Source organism: Sparus aurata, chromosome 17 (genome assembly GCF_900880675.1).
Source record: "Sparus aurata chromosome 17, fSpaAur1.1, whole genome shotgun sequence".
In the NCBI taxonomy this organism is placed as follows: domain Eukaryota; kingdom Metazoa; phylum Chordata; class Actinopteri; order Spariformes; family Sparidae; genus Sparus; species Sparus aurata.
In genome coordinates, this window is record NC_044203.1 from 30993621 (window position 1) to 31011276 (window position 17656).

The 17656-nt window shown below is 44.6% G+C and overlaps 1 long non-coding RNA gene across 1 annotated transcript; it reads right to left on the reverse strand.

Annotated features, from left to right (window-relative positions):
* Window positions 1–5395: 5395 nt before the first annotated feature.
* On the reverse strand, window positions 5396–13662 carry LOC115566746 (uncharacterized). Its single transcript, XR_003981075.1, has 4 exons — window positions 13417–13662; window positions 13299–13320; window positions 12866–12982; window positions 5396–5856 (listed from the first exon to the last, which is right to left on the reverse strand). It is a non-coding gene; the product is annotated as an uncharacterized LOC115566746 (long non-coding RNA).
* Between the last annotated feature and the right edge of the window lie 3994 nt (window positions 13663–17656).

The following is a 17656-nucleotide window of genomic DNA, read 5'->3' on the forward strand; positions in this document are numbered from 1 at the left end:
CCAGTGGGCAGAGGGAGGGCAGCAGGCACCCCGGGCCCTCCTTCAAAAGGCCGGGAGGAGAGGAGGGAGGAGAGGAGGGAGGAGAGGAGGACGGCTGCAATGTGCTGGTGGAGCTGTGATCTTTACCTCCCTCCCTCCTGTGAAGTCAGCAGGGAAAGTGATTAGGCCTGCCTCTCTCCTCCTCCTCCTCCTCCTCCTCCTCCTCCTCAGCCTCCTTCCCTCCATTTTTCCCTCTGATGCAGTTTGTAACAGTTTCAGGCCTCGCCGTGAGGCCTGCAGCTGATTTCTCCGCCTCACTAATGTACCACTGATGCACACTTCCTTTAATAATCAATAAACAAACTGATACACCTGCAATATACAATTTGACAAACCTCTCTCCTCCTGTCATGTGACAACCAGAATAAAATATTTAAATGTCTGATTTGACTCTGTAATCGTCGGGTTACATCGACAAGTTTAGATTGATTTAAAAAAATCACTTCCACAATTAAACGCAGAATGTACTTACACACCATCTCACTTTGTGCTGCTGTATTAACAATTCCATCCACTCAACCTCCATCAGGTATAAGGACGAGCGTCACAACAGCTCAATCAATAAACACAGTAAACATCCACAGGAGGAACACAGAAATGATTCCAACTCCTTGAGCTAACACTCGCTGTCTTCCAGGAAATAGAGGTATAAAGTTAAGTAAAAGTAAAATAAAGGACATTCAACATTGCAGCTCTAATGGTGAATTAGAAATGCGTAAGAGCTCTGCCAACTGTGTTGTGTTGAACGTGTGATGATTTTGTCACGAGCACAGTGAAAGTAAAGAAGCTATAATGAGACTGTTCAATGACTGAAATGAAGAATTTAATCAGTTTGATATTAAATTAAAAAGTAATGTATATGACATAAGTACAAAAGTAAAAACAATCATCAACAGAGATTTGCACTGACATCCGACAGCTGTAATGAAGTGGACACTGCTTTTTTTCCATCCAAACAGTAAGATTAAAAGTATATAGGGGCTTAATTATTATCAATATTATAGTTATCTTTTAATATACATAAGTCAAGAATGCCTTAACTGGATGTCTATTAATCTAACCCAACAAATATACGCTGTAAGTATGAATGAGTCCTAAAAGCTTATATATATGTTCAGAGTCAAATAAATTATGTTGTAAAATAAATAACAAATTACACGTCATCACATTAAGCAACAGTTTCATCTGTAAAATCCCCCCGAATGTAAAACAATGGAATGAATCCACAATTGAGAGGATTAGAAAAACACCTTGTTTCTATTGACTTGTTTCATTTCTCTTTCCAACATCCTAACAGTTCAATCTGCTTCATCTGCAGTGGCGTGAGCAGCGCTGGTACAGAAATGAGATGTAAACACACTTTCACACCGGGGTGTGACAAGTGTGAGATGTTGTTGACCCCTGTCTGTCCCCCCTCGCGTTCTGTTAAGGTCCCTTAACGTTAAGGTCACAACCTAGCAGTTTTATTGGCCCTCTAAAGTCATCAGTGCATTGGGATTGGATGAAAGCCCTCTAATGGAGTCGGTAATTGGTCCAGTTTATCAGTTTATTAGGTGCTCTGGCTGTGGGAACAGCTTTGACGTATAAAGTAAAGTATACATCATTAGCAAAGGAGTGGCGGAGCAGAGTTAGCAACACGGCGCCTGGGAAAAAACGGTTGGTAGAGAAACATTTTTATCAAGTCTCAAAAATGTTGCATCTCTGTTCAGGTTTGAAACAAAACGGGAACCAATAAAATCAGTCTGAAATCAACTGTTCACTTTCATAAACTCACATGAAACAAAACTCCTGACACACTTTTTATTTTAGATATTATTTTACCTTTTAATTAAGTAACACAACGCTTTGCCACTTTTCTTCGACCTGCAAATGAAATCACCAACTTGAGCTGTCATGGAGATTTATTGTGTCCTATTTGTTGTCTGGTGCTCGGAGGAGTGACAGGCCGTCAAAGGCTCCGTCCACGACCTCCAGTAAAGAGGAAAGCTTTGGTCTTTGGTCTTTTCTCTCCGGTTGCCCATTATCTGTGTGACCCGTCCCCTTAAAACACTTTGGACGAGTGAAAGGTCCTGACTCTGCACCGAGCTCCGCCGTAGATGTCAACCTTTGCTATTCAACCTGCACGCTCATGCAACCCCCCCCCCCCCCCCCCCCCTCCCCAACAACTGTAGGATGAGGAAACACAAAATCACACACAGAAACCTGCAAACATGCAAAAACAAAGAGACAGAAACACTCGTGATGTGCACGAGATATATATTTGAGGAGTAATTCTTCTGCAAACACTTGATGAATCTATTGAAAATTCAGGACAGGAACCCAGTTCTGGATGAGCTGTCAACAAAGAAGAGGGAAACAACTGTATAAAAGCCCCCCCCCCCCCCCCCCCCCAACACCCATGGACTCCTTTCTCCCACTGACCACTGTTCAGGATTGCCCCCTCACCCCTGTGACCCCCCCATTGGGCCCTTTCACTCCGCGACAATGGCTGCCGGGGGCCGTGTTATTTGAGGCACTAAAGAGCCATCCCACCCGCCCGCCCCCAGGACAATGCCCACCCCCACTGAGAGCTTTCTTCCCCTCACCTCCCTAATGACAGGTTTCATCCTCTCTGCCCTGACCCCCAGGAGGGGCTGCGGCTCCCGGCTCGGCCCACCGCCTTTCTGCCCGCTGACCTGCTCCGCCAACAGGCCCGCCTCCCGCTCACTAATACACATACACACACTTTCACTCTCTCACATGGACTGCATGCACGGAGAGAGCAGTGGTGACAAGTAACTAAGTACATCTACTCGAGTACAGTAGTCTTGAATACAAGTATTTCTCTTTCATGTTCTACATTTCTGAGGCACGGACTGTAGTTTACACTCCATTTTATTCATGCATCTAGGTGATTTACATGAATAAACATTTATATAAGAGACTTAGATAGAATTCAAATGACACAATGTTAAACTTGGTTTGTAAACAGCGTCCAGTTTGAATTCCTTGTCACGTGAACTCTAATCAGTTCCTCCCCTCGAAACCTCTAATGCGGTTTCTTTTCAATAACTGTCTGAGGCCCAAAGATGTAAAATTACCCAAAGATTAAGAAAGGTAAGAAAAGATTCATGTAAAACTTCATTTTCTCTTCTGTCCTACCACATTAATCAACCCTAGACTGGGAGCTGCTGGATATAACTACCTGACTGTTTATACAGCGGCTAAAACTTACTTCAGCTTGATTAGCAAAATGCTGATTTTGCCCAGTTAATCCCTAATTTATTGAGGGAAGGGCCTTCACTTATTTTAATCACTTAACTTCTAATAACGAATAATAAAGTAATGTTGTTATAATTCTCTTGTGCTAATACACACTTTAAGGAACTTCATTTTTTTACATTTTAACAATTACTAATAAACAAAATGAAATACTGTTTCAATTCATTATTCATCATTCTATCAGTATCAACAGTCTAATAACGTAAAGTCACAGAGGTCTCAATGTGTTGTTGGACTTTTAACGCGCGATTTTTACTCGTTTTACTTATTTACTTGTTTTAAAGGGATGATTCAGACATGATTAAATGTTTGCAATGTATGTTCCTGCAAATCACAGACATGGTGAAATTTCTGTGGTTTGCAGAAACATCAACTCCCAACTTTTCCTCCTGGTGACAGATCGGGGTAAAACACCAAAAATCACAAAATAACACGATTGAACAAGCAACTTCCATTTCTGGCGACTTTTTTGAAGAGAGCAATACAACTGTCAGGTAAAGTGGTGAAGTGATAGTATTCTAAATATAACAAACAGTTAACTCTCAAACCGCCCGCATGGTAGATTGCTAAATTATGATTTGCTGCTGTCCTCATCCACAGCCGTACATCACTTAGCTTCCATGCCAGCACTCCTGTCTGACCTCATACAGCCCCACTTAAAATCCAGACTAACCCTTTAATCTTTTGGGGGCATGTGCGCTATGCACGCTCACATTTCTGCACCAAGCCCACACCACAGATTACAGCAATTGTAAGACTTGACGTAGCAGTTGTTGTTTTTCATTTGACGGGACGCGACGTCAGTGTGCCGAAGTTTTCGCACAGGAACACACGGCAGCCTGTTCACCTCGTTTAACCTCCCTCACACACAGCTTATAGCTGCTGACAGATGAAAACCACCTCCTCTCTCTTCTACCTGCTTTCTCAAATGACCTCATGTCTTCCAAACTCCCAGGGCTTCATGAAACACACTCGGCACATCAACGGCCGCGCAAACTCCAAATTCAAGTCAGTAAAAACACTTAAGATTCAGTCGGACATTCCTCTTTGACAGCTGCTTTATTCCCCTGGACTGCGCGTTAAAGGAAACCTCTAAGTCATCACTTACTAGTTGTCACTCCCAGGGTAAGAGACGTTAGCGGTCATTCATTATCTCAGCCCGGAGCAGCGCAACACCTTTTCCACACAGGGGAAATCAATCTCTCCGTTCTTATGTAACGTCTCCCTTTGTGATGATGATGTATCACTGTCAGAGAGTCCAGCATGTACCGGCTGGTCTGGCAATTAAGCGTGTGGAAGCTTAATTACTCGAGCCAGGGAAGAGGACTCTCTGCGGTGGATTAATGACCGAGAAGGAGTCGGTCATTTTCATTCAGTCGTAATCTAGACGGAGACGCGAGAGGGAAAACCTTCTTCCTGTCCTGTCCACTCCTGATGTATACTTCCTTACTCATCCCGGTCCCATGACTTTAAATCGTGACCCTGTTTTAATCCTGAGTAATTATTTCCTTTTGTTCAGCATTACAGAGTCTCTACTCATGAGAACATGTGGGGGATTTACATACAATGGGCAGAGCTTGTTGATGTCAAAGTGAATTTGTACTGAGCAGATTAATATAAATCATGAGTCTATACGGAGACAGCTGCTGTTAATGCAATAACTGTCAGATGATAATATAAATACAGTAATGTATAACTTTTCATTGTGCTCACGGGCCCATATGTGAGGATTGTAGCTGGAAAGGATAGTTTAAGTTGTCACGCTGGAGCAGATAAGGTGGACACAAATGCAGAAGACGGCAGGACGAAGGCAACACGAGTAACAGCCAAACACAACCGCAGGATCAGGGAAACTCAACAGACGACTGGACAAAGACTGAACTCAAGACTGGACTCATTCCTCTATGTTTATCTCAGCTCACAGCACATTTTCACACCGAAAAATTAGCCAGTATGTGTCAAACAAACCTGTCTTTTAAAAAAAGGCATCAAACCAAGAAACAAGTGTTCAACCTGCTCATCAAGAACGCAAATCATTGCCTCCAAAGCCTAAACGAACCCGACGCTTCTAGTCGTCGTTGACGAGAGAAGCGGTTTTACGGGGAGAGAGGAGGCGAGTGAGCGGCGGTGGCGGGAGTGTCGCTGCTGCCGGGCGCTGAGCCGGAGAGAGGGCGAGAAAAAGCAGCCACTGTGCGGCGGTGACATGAAGGCGACAGGGTGTGACAGGATGAGCCATCAGACTGCAGGGCGCACAAGCAGCAATCTTTCACTTTCTCACACAAAGACACACACGGTTGCATATACACCACTCAGACAGATCAAATGTCAGAACCACCTTAACCTTTTAGAAAAGAGTATTCATCATCAACAGATCAGTTATCAGCCATCAAAGTTTACAAGGGTGCAAAAAAATCCTGTTTCATGATGTCCATCCTTTCTGTTTTGAGATCATGTAGCTGTGAAAGTTGCTTAAGATTTGGCTTCAGACCATGTGAAGCCATCGTGCAGACAGCAAGTAGTCACATGGTGTAATCAGTCAGGGGGATCAGCCACAACCTGGCAACACAAAGGACGGTCTTGTTAATGCCTTAAAACATGTAAATATAAGTTAATGATTCATTATTCATAAATAAAGTCACTTTAAGTGTAAATAATTGTTTATAGATTGGAAATAAGCTAATAATAAAGATGACTTGCTGGTGGTCACACTGTGAAGAATTATAAAGCTTGTTCCACAGTGATCAGGACCTTTTATTGATGAGTTTCTACCAAGTCATCTAGTGAGTTCTGAGGATGTTGAACGGGTCTTTCCGATGAATTTAAGTATTTGATAAATAGAGAAGGCAAGTTATGCTGGCATGGACATACACCAGCTTAAAGCTTAAATGATGCCCTTGTCAATGGTTTATCACTATATAATATCATATATAAAATGTATGTTTTTCGCCTGTGTCCATTTGTTGGTTTGTGTGTTTGTTGGTTGGTTTGTCAGCAGGATTACACAACAACTACTGGATTCCTATGAAATTTGGATGGAGGATGCATCTTGGCCCAGAATAGATCCCATTAAGTGTTCATATATTGAGACACAGTGTTGTTTTTTATATTTTAATTTTCAGGCATATCTAGGTATCTATGAGTACAAATAAGTACATAAGTACAAATAGGAAGGGTTGGGCCTTGGTGTACATGCTAACATGAATAGTTTAGTGAGAGATAAAACACACATTTTTTTATCCAACCTTCATTCTAGAGAACATTGCACCAACCGATACAACAGAGTATCGAAAAAATGGCAATTTTATTACACAAGGAGTTAAACTCATCAGTGTCAGTGAGCACGCAGCATGCCTGTTGTGCTGAGATCTAATAGTGCTGGTGACTGGTTGTCTGGAGGCATGAAGGAAAACACAACAGTAGCTCATACCCAGAGAGCGAGCTCATCACGTGTATGTGTCATGCAACCTCTTGTTTTAAACGTTTTTATAAAATTTGTATTGAAATAGTTGTTCAGGAATTGTTATCCAGGTCAAGGTTTTGGTATCGGTATCAAACATTTTTTTTTAACAGCACACACAAGCATGCACGCTCTTGTATAAAGCTGGGTTCCTACCACCTGGAGCATCTGCGCTCCATTACAAGTACCCGCTGCACATAAATACACCTCTGCCTCAACATGTGATCAGTGCGATCGTTTTCCCACCAGAAAAAAAACAGATTCCCGCGTTTGAATCCACCTGCCGACACTGAGAGCGCTGAATCGGCTTTCGGCTCGGACATCAAAACCTTCCCCAGGGTGTCAGCAGGTTCACTGAGCCGTTCTCTATAGCATTTGACAGTTTTGTCGCGGAGCCCGCGGTTAGACTGATTATCAAGGTTAGCGTTCACATGTTCAGACGAATGCTGTAATACAGGCAGTATCTGTCAATGTATTCATGCACAAACGCAGACGGATCCACGGTCGGTTGATGAGCTCAACACAACCTGTGGTGTGAGTCACCTGTCAGCTGTTTACTAGTAAAAAAGGCCTTTCAGGTGCTGATGCTTGTTGGTCATGGAGGTTAATATACTGTCGCTGCATGGCACCACTGCCACGTTTTATACCCACGTCTCCACCCGACTCGCATACAACTACACACACGCACGCCTCACTGCCTGTCCAGTGCTCCTCCCTGGGGGGTCACAGAGGAAAGGAGGGAGGGATTTCACGCTTGACCTTCCCCTCACAGCTTTGTGAGCCCCTCACTACCGCCTTGATTCTCTTGACCTACTTGGTCATCCCGGAGCAAGCCACTTATAATACCTACATCTCACCCAGTAGCACGCTCTCCCTCTCTCTCTCTCACACACACACACACACACATCTGTCTCACACATCTGTCGGAGGGTTTCTCCCCCGCGCGGCTCTTTAGCGGCGGCCTCTGACTGTGACTGCTGCAAAAGTTTAGAGATAAAGGCTTAATCCTTTTGTGCCAAATATTGCATTTGACCTCTCTTTGAATTCTGGGAAATGCATCGCTGTGGCTTCTCCAATCCCTTTGTTTGTTTTTTTTTACATCCAAATCTCTCGGGATCTCCGGTTCGTTTTCACATGGGCGGAGGGCTGCCACGTTCACTTCAACTTACACTGGGATGACTTCCTTTGTGGACACATGCTGTCCCTGTATTTTGCTTTTGTCTGTGGTGACAACTGGGACGGCGTCATGATCAACTAGTACATTTACACTAAATAAGCATCACAGGATGATTCAACATGTGCTCTTCCGCTGAGACTCCACTGTTCACGGTCTGTGTGAAGCTTTGGGGATTCCCCTCCTCGACCTCATCCTCTCCCACCCTCCCTCGCCCTCCCAGAGGAGGTGGATGGAGCGCCGGCAGCAACACAGCAGCATCCAAGAGCCCCTGCTTCTCCTCCCATCGAGCACCACTTAAGGCCTCCTGTCTCACACTGCAGCCCCGCCGGTAGTTGGGAACCATTTTCTACTCAGATGAGCGCAAACAAAGACATGCATGTGCAGGAGCGAGGGAAGAGGCAGGCAGGAGGAGGAGGAGGAGGAGGAGGAGGAGGAGGAGGCCGTTGGTGTGTTTGGTAAACAGCGAGAGAGCCGCAGGGAGCGGCTACTCGGGAGGAGAGGAAGAGGGGAAGGGGAAGTGGAGGAGAGGGAACACGAGAAGGGGGACAGAAGGGAACCGTACACTGAGGGATGGCCGAGTCGGAAGCCGGTAACGAGTGGAGTAAAGGAAATTGCAGGGGCTTCCATGTCACAATCCGCAGATAGGCTGATCTCAAAGGAAGGGGGCGGCACACCTGGCACTGAACAAACACGTATGTATACACACACACACAGCTTGAACTGAGTCTGTCAGTCAAGATGTTTATATAGCCCAACACCACAATAACATGGCCTTTACAATCTGTACAGTGAACATCCGCGGTCCTTACACCCGCAATTCACTCCCCAGGAAAAAAAAACCCTTGTAGCAGAGTAAAAAAAAAAAACCTCATGTACATGGTGCTCACGTATGCATCCTCCTGAACATACAGAGCAAACCATCAGACGCGCTCAGCATTCATGAGGGCACCGCTCCTGCCGTCACAAACGCACTCCGGAGAAAGCGTGCACGTCCCTTAACGACCCGTCTTTAAGCTCTTCAGTGTTACCCCTCGCCTCGCCCTATTCTGAGGACACAAGGGTCGAACCCAAAGATGACAAAGTCTTCATATCAAAGCCCACACACTCCCAGTTGACCCAGCTCTCCCCCCTGACCCTGTTGTTTTATTTGAGCCCTAATAACTCTCCTAATTAAAGCCCCTTCCTATTATTTTTTCCCTCCACTCCCCTGTAAAAGGCCTGGGTTTCAAAGCGCCAATAAAATAAACTGAAGGGGGCCCATTTCTTTATTTGTATGTGTGTGTGAAGAGTGTGTGGGAGAGGGAGGCAGGGAAAAGGAGGAGGAGGGGAGGGGAGTTGGAAGGACAGAGGTTTTAGGTTCAGAGGGGGGGTAAAAGAAACAGAGGTCAGTGGAAACAAAGGAGCGTGAGACCCCGGGGTCAAGCTGCCTGGTGTCCACAGTCACCGGGCTGGCGTTGTTGCAGAGCGAATGGCCCCTCTTGTATAATCGCCGGGGTACGTTTTGTCCACGAGCATAGGATAGAATATATCACGGCGCCGCTGACAGATGAACAATAGATCACGTTTTGTGGAAGTCCGAGTGGAGCCTTTCGCAGCTCCTTTGAGTCGGCTGGTACATCTGGAAGAGCCCAGATTAACCCTGCGTTTACTGGCCTCGCGTATGGCCGACCCCTCTGACCCGAGCCGCAGCTTCAACAATATCGCTTATGGGTTAATATAGGACTCAAAGACGCCCTATTGGAGGGCACGCCAGTGAATCATCCTCTTAGGAACCCATGGGATACAATCAACACAAAAGTGGTGCGTGTTTGTTGGAAGATTACAAACGACTGACTTTTTCCATTAGTCGTGTCTCATAGAAAATGGAACCAGGCTAAAGCCCCTTTCACTCAGGCAGACGATGCTTAAATGTTCAGGAACATTTCCGGCGTTGGGGTCGCGTGTGAATTGGAGCAGGCGTTCAATATCCCCGAGAAATCTGCACCACCAACTCAACCCACCTCGAGTAAACACGTCAGGGAACATGCAGGTACGACTGTGTTGTGAACGAAAGCAGTAGGGTTGCAGGAACACGCGCGTGAAGGGTGCTGTCCGTCTGGCCAAAAAGACTTAGCAATCACAAGACGTAGCTGAAGACATACTGAGTCTCTAACATGTTTATTGTCACGTAAAAAAAACACATTACTTGTTGTCTCAAAAGTTGTTGACTACGAGTGCAGTGGAAAAAAACAGCTGCTCGCCCACCATGTTCCTGAAACTGATGAGTGATTTCTTCTTCTTCTTCCTCTTCTTCTTCTTCTGCTTTTTCTTTTTCACCCTCTTCTTCTCTGCCTCAAAAAAGAACATGTCCCTGAATGTATCCGCATGTGTGAATAGTTAAAATTCCCTAGCAATGACCAAGAGGTTCACCCGAGTTCAAACTTGACAAGGTATAGCTCAAAGTCCGGTTTACACGGATTAAAATGAACTAGTTCAAGTTTCTTCTCTGTTATATATATATATATATATATACACATTATATTATCCATATTATTATTACATTTACAGTGTCAACTAGCGCGTCACCAGCCAACCTCGCTGCCTCGCGTGTCCAATGTCCCATACAACATCAAAATATGTCATATTCAGGATATTTTAGCCGTGTCACTATTCAGGAATTTGAACAGAGTGCTGTTAAATGAGAAGGTCTGTTTCCCGAAGAATTTCCTATATACGCCACCGGCGTTCCCGACCTTACCCTTGCGCCACAAGGCGCCGCTACCATCGCCTCGCAACCTTGACAGTATTGGGGTCACTTGCCTTTTTAAATGCTTTCATCATTAGCTGCTCCAGTGACTTGAAACCCCATACTTACATTTTATAAGTGTATTCAGCTGCTGTTTTCCTTCCACGTATCCACCAAGGTTGTCTTCTGGGCAAACAAATCCAACCGTCACCGGCGTGCAATGAATCTTGGGATATAGTGGGCCGCAAAGGATACAGTTTAATGGTTGTATCTTTCATGGCACGGGACAGGAAGGCCGCATTCCTCTGCCGCATTTAGAGGAGAATTTGAAATGGGTCGGCCTCGTTGCGCCGAATTCTGACTTCAAATGCAGCCTACAAAGGATGCAGGGCAAGAATTGACCCACAGCTATTGAATAGTTGTCAAGCAGGTCATCTGAAAGCCGAAAAAATCTCAACTTCATGGTGGTGCTGGAGGAAAAGTCAGCAGGATTTCAAAGGATTCATCCTCTGGGGATCATGAGTGTCTGGGTGATCCATCTTACAGCTGTTGAGACATTTCAGACTGGACCAGAGTCGTGGACTGACTGACAGTGCCACCCCTGACGCGCCGCTAGCATCACTAAAAACTGAGAAACAATAACTAACACAAACGTTTTATGTGTGTCATCTGAATCTGGCTACAGCAGGTGCAAAGTGACACCGTAGCCGCGGGAGAAAACCTGGTGCCGATCAATTCCTTTTTATGATATTCGAAGCTCGGCCGTAAAGGTGCTCAATCTCTGTTAACTCTGCCTTCGGTTTTATGATGATAAACATGTCGGAGTGGAGGTTTACGAGCGGGGCTGGGTCTCTTCTGCAGCGGCTATAAAAAAGCGGCTATGTGAATATCATATGCTTCATGTGTCGGCTGCGCGGCCCTGTGTGCTGGCTGTCACTCAAATCCCACCAAATATTCTTAAGGCTGGTGTTTGAATAACTTACAACCTCTTGACTGAAAACATCAGCACGGAGTAATACCCAGGGGGAGAAGCAATAACATAATACGGTGATATGATAATAGCTCCAGGCTGTGTGCGAGATATAAACATGATCACATAGGCTATAGGGGGTTAAGTGAATGTAATCCTCGTTGAGACGCAGCGCTATAGAAGGAGCGAAAAAAGGGATGCGGGGAAAGTCATGTGTCAGGGTTCGGCCGTGAGCAACTGGGGAGGCTGATGGGAGATTTGGGAGGAATCATTACGCCAAGAGAGGGAACGCGGAGCACGTCCAGCACATAAGACGGGCCGTTTAAAAGTGTTGAATGAAAGTTGATAAGAGGTCAGAAAGAAGTTTACGAGAAGGGGGCTCAAGGCAAAGGGTAACTAGCTGGGTAATAGCTTGCACAGAAAAACGGTGTGATTGACAGCGCGGTGGAGACGGAGGGGGGTGCCGTAGGAATGAGGTACAGGTTCAAAGCTAGCGAGCGGGACGGTGAAGATCACAGAGGTTGAGCAAAAAAAGGGGTTGAGAGGGAGTTGAGAGAGGGAGCCCAGAGAGAAGGCCTTGAAAGAGCCTTATCTGTGACCCATCTGTCTTGACATGCACACTCCTCTGGTTAGTGCCCCGGAGGGGAGGGAAGGGAAGGGGAGCTGCATGCGTGTCAGTAACTGAGTGTGCAGGGCTTAGGGCGAAGGCCTTGGCCTGTGCACTCTGGCCCAAAAACCTGCCTAACCAGCCCCATGCTCTAACACCCCCCAGGAAAAACATCATGACTTACTGCAGAGATCATGTGATTGACTGAGCGGCGCAGGGAGAACAAAAAAACACATTAACAAAAAAAAAAAAGGGGGGGGGGGGGGCTGTCACACATCAGCGAAGATACAGATGTTACTTTCTTTGACAATTCAATTTCTCATCGCGGCTGTCAGCTGAGTTTGTCACACCTTCAGCAGCAGCTCCTTTCTTTTTGGTCATTTTGGGTAAAAGACTCAGGAGAGTCAGCAGGTCTGCAGCAGGCCAGTCTGATGACCTCGGGTGTGTTCAGGGACTTTTCTGATTTGTAAACGGATGTTTGAGATTTATATAAATATATCCAATAAATCACCTGCATCGACAACTTTTATTCTTACTATACCGCTGAGAAATGACAGTTCAACAAACACGTCACCATTTTCTAGTTTTTTCCCTTTTTTTACAAGTTATATTTTAAGAGTGGAATTTACCTCTTGACACTCAGAAATTGACAGACGCATCAGCTGAAAGGTCAAGAGTGTTTGGTTTGTCCGCTCTGGGCTGCTGTAGAAACATGGCAGCCAGCCTGGAGGAGGACCCGCCTCCCTCTGCGGATGCAAAAGGTTCATTCTAACATAAAACCGACGCAGCAACTCGTAGTTTCAGGTGAATGCACACAAATGAAAACGTAATTCATTTCAATTGTGAAAATAATTCAACTCAAAAACAAATGTATTATATGCATTTGACACTGATAATGTGTTGATCAAAGAGTTGTGCTACATTTAATGCTTCAAATAAAGTTGTTATGTAGGTGATAGTAAGTAAATAAGATCTACATTTGGACTCATAACACATCATTCTGGCTTCGGTCGTGGTGGAAAATGCCTCAGCTGTCTCAGAAAACAAGATGTAGAAGTTTACCTGTGAGTCTCTTTCTTGTTTCCTGACAGTGCACAAAAAAAATCATTAGATATTCATCCTGTTTCTGCCACACACACACACACACAAATCTGACTCTAAATTGCATTTCTTGGAATACCATTTCAGCTGTGACTCAGAAGGAGTTTGTGAGGCCTTTTAGTGTCCACGGGCAAATATCAATCAGTCCGAGTCGCTCTGCATCAAATCCAACCTCCTAAGATGTTTTCGACTTCACTCGCATGTACGGCACACCTGGGAGATTTACCCTAATGAATACCTGATGTGGTGAAGCAGTTAATTCCGCCTATAAAATAACTCCCTTCCTTCTTCCTGTGGGCCCCGACTGTTGTTTATCAAACGAGGTAACGTCCTGTCATGTGACCCCTCCTCCCTCCCAGCAACCCACCTGTGTGGACTTTTCTCTTAATCCCCCTCCTGCATCCCCCCCTTCTTTCTTTTTTTTTTTTTTTTTTGCAGTGCACTTTGAATACTTAGACTACTGAGTGTAACTAATTCTCCCACACAAGGATATTGTCTTCTCCCTATCTCTGCTTTTGTCCTTCCCTTTCAAGCTGGCTATTCACTGATTTCATTAGTTGGCGGTGTGGTGTGAGAGAGAGTTGGCGAAGGAGGAGGGGGGGACTTTCCAATTAAAAGGCCTTAATAGCCTATTACCATCACCTTAAGTTCAACTCTGTTTTTTTTTTTACCACATGAAACCAGCTAAAGATTAATCACCAGACCAGCGTGGGAGCTTTTAAAAGCCATTCTGTGATTAATAAACTTTAATTAGGACTGATGATTTTGAGCTTCTGTAGTAGTTTGCTACATGAAGTACATTTCCAATAATAAAGGGTGAAAAGCTCCGTCTCGACAGCTTATTTCTGCGGCGCAATGACATCAGTTTTAGCATTAAAGACAATAAAAAGTAATGACTGTTGTTTTAGCGGGGGGTTAAAATGAAATGTGTTTAACAGGCTGCCCTCGCTGCACACATGCTGCACAGATCCTGCAGCTGACCAGGGGGCCTGAAGACGAAGCCGGTCCCCAGGGATGACCGAACCACCCTTTCTCAGACACCCATTTGTCGTACCCACCCCCTCCTCCCTCCCGATGGATGACCCTGCAACCAGCAGGGGTCAGCTGTGCAGAAGGAGCCCCCCCCCCTCCTGCACCCCAGGCCCTCGGTCCGGAGCCGCAGCGTAAATCAGCGGCTGTTTCATCGCGGGAACCCTGCCCTGCCCGGGGTCTCAGCCCAGCCTGGCACCATCTGTCCCCGGGCTCTGACGCAGGAGCAGCGCTGCCAAGGTGGGTTCCCACTGACCTGCTGCACCCTCCAGACCATATGGGCCAGACCTGGGACCGGAGACAGATCCATCATGCCGGAGTCTGGACACAGCAGAGCAGACTCGGTGTGCATCCACTGTAAAGCTACTCTGAATGAGCGGATACAGGGGACAAGTTAAAGGTGGGCAGATTATTTTAAAGGTGGAAAGATTTAATTTCAGTTGGGATGATTAAAGGAATTAAAGCCTGGCAAGCAGGATGTTTGTTCTCTACTGTATTAGAGCACACGAGTATTTCATGCAACTCCAATACAATTCAGTGGAAAATAATGTCATATTTACTCCGACGTATTTACCTGATACAGAGTACTGGTAACTTTTTATAGATTCATACTTACTCATGATACTATAGAATACATTGTTCTGGTAGCGGCCTTGTTTCAGTTAGTTGTCTGTAAGTTGTTAGCAACTTCAGAAAATACCAATTCTGCCTCTCAGATGGTTTTAGTTTAAAACTGTTCAAATTTCCAAATATTCCAAAAACATAAATATATAACCTGTGCTGCAGAACTGTGTCTTTTTATTCTTCTTTCTACAATGAATCGTCTCATCCTGTGACCTTTTGGACGGGATCTGACACCAAAGTTTGTGGAAGTGCTGTTTTTTGACATAACTACTAAAAAAAAGTGGAAAATGACTTGTATCCTGAGTATTCATGTTAATAAGCAGCTTTTTTAAGGACAGAAAAACATGCAGCATGGTAATTGAGAGAGGGCCGATGTTGCATTCTGATTGCAACTATTTCTATTGGTTGAAATAACATACATCACTGATTATGCTGTTTTATTTTTGTGTGGTGAACTGCTCTTTAAATATGTGAGATCGCTTATAATGAAATATTTTTATAGTCTGAGGACAACGGGACAGTGTCAATTATAGGAACTTATGATCCTTGTACCATTTTGCACATTAACAATACAGCGGGTGTTTGCTTTAGGCCCGTGGCCCGTCATTAAAATTCAGGGGGAATAAGTTTGTGCACTCCAGGTTTATAATAACTTCTCTCAGAGGGCTCAAACCAAACTTAAGTGGCGTCTCCTCCTGATTAGGCTGTAATTGCACAGCTATGGGCTACTTTCGAATTCTTGCTTTTATTGCCAAAAGTAGTTGAGCAGATTGCTTTGTTGACATATATTTAAGTGAAAGTAAAACTTACCGATCTTAAAAAAAGAAAAAATCTGGTTAATTAGAGCGCTCGCAATTCCACCTCTGGCCAAAAACAAGTCACGATCTATTAAGGTGACCCGCCCGACCCTGTCATTTTGCTGTATAACTGCCACACACTAAATAGTTGATGTACTACTCACACATGTAAAACAGTCCAACCTTTAAAGTGCAAGACAAGTCTCTGCACTCCACCTCATCACCTTTGACGACTTGACGTCTTTTCCCTCTCCATCATAACAGCACCTGGAATTGTGACACGTAAATCTTATCAGCAGAGACAGTCTGCGGGTCCCCGGGCAGAACAGCCCGGCTTATTGCCTTCTCCCACAGTCCCGACCTTGCTGCTCGCCCCCTTAGGCCCGGCTCTAATGGGCGAGCAGGGGTCATAAAGTGCTTGTGTTACTGTTTTCCTTTTCCCAAACCAGTGACACCAGTTGTTCACCCTCCTCACCGCGGCCTTTTGTGAGGCCTGACAAGCTGTCAGTTCCAGGCGGAGGATGGTTGTTAGAAGACGAAACGCATTACCTTGAGCTGACACCACACTCGGCTGAAGGCCTGTCTTTATGAGCTAACAATAACTTTGAACAGCTCTGTAGCACAACATTAAAAAGTTTTTGCTGCTGCTCTGCGGTGTGTGTGTTCAGTTTGTTGCGTCAAATCGGGACATGTCTCGCAAAAGAAAATATCTGGAGCAGATTCATCCGGCAGATAAATGATAACTGGGGTAAAGGATTGTTGTTTGTGAAGACTCCCACGTACAGTTTTGATGTATACGTGTTGTCTTATCGCTCTCGCAGGCTTGAGGAGTGATTTTTGGCCGTCATCAGGGTTGAGGGTAGGGCAAGAAGACCTTCACTGTGACACATACAACCCCAAGACGAAAATAGACACACGCCCACCCACATACACGTACATGTACGCACAGTAAAGAGTGCGTCACTCTGAGAACAGGCGCAAACTACTGAACAGTTTGTACTTTTGTCCTCTAGTTTGCTCAGCTGAAAAGTTGAAATTGCAATCATCTGATAAACATAACTGAGCGTTCACAGAACCACAGGATAATTGTACCAAAGAGTTTGTGTTGCAGTTGATTACAGACTCTACTTCTACAACTCTTTGTGTGTCCTCTGTGTTTTTAATTAAAACATTAGATATTGGATTTATATTTAGATGTTTGAGTTGATTAAATATATTGGCTGATTCAGCTTCTCACAAATTAATCCTGACATACACTGATTCATTTTGACTTTTTTTCTTTATCATTCATTTGTTTTTGGAAAGACTGTATTCGAAATCATGAGGAGAAAATAAAAAAACTGACTGGAAACTTGATGTTGGAGAATAATGAAGATATCTGAGCTCAGTTTGCGATGTAATCTGTGCACATGCTGCCCTCGTGTGTTCAGCCACAGGAACTGACATTATCCTCTCTCGCACGGACATCTCCGGTCAATCACATTAGACATCACTGTCAAACATCACTAAAGATCGATTTTGACATGAAGCATAACTTAAAACACTGTTCTATACCAGCATAATGATGTTACGTGAATATTTGGACCTTTTGGAATACACACCAGACAATTCAGGGTTACTTGAAGACATCAAGAAGGGATTTTACTAAATGAGTGACTTAATCTTGTCGTTTTTTTAAAACAATTAAAAGCTCTGAAAGCACTCATACATATTTTGTTTCGGATTCCTTTGCTTTGAGCATAAGAAATGTGTTTACACCACACCCAACACTTCACCTCTGCCTTACTAATAGGGTTTGTTAAACTTTTAAGAGTACAATTCAAGCACTTTTTAAACACTGTAAAGGCACCTAAACCAACTATTTCTGGA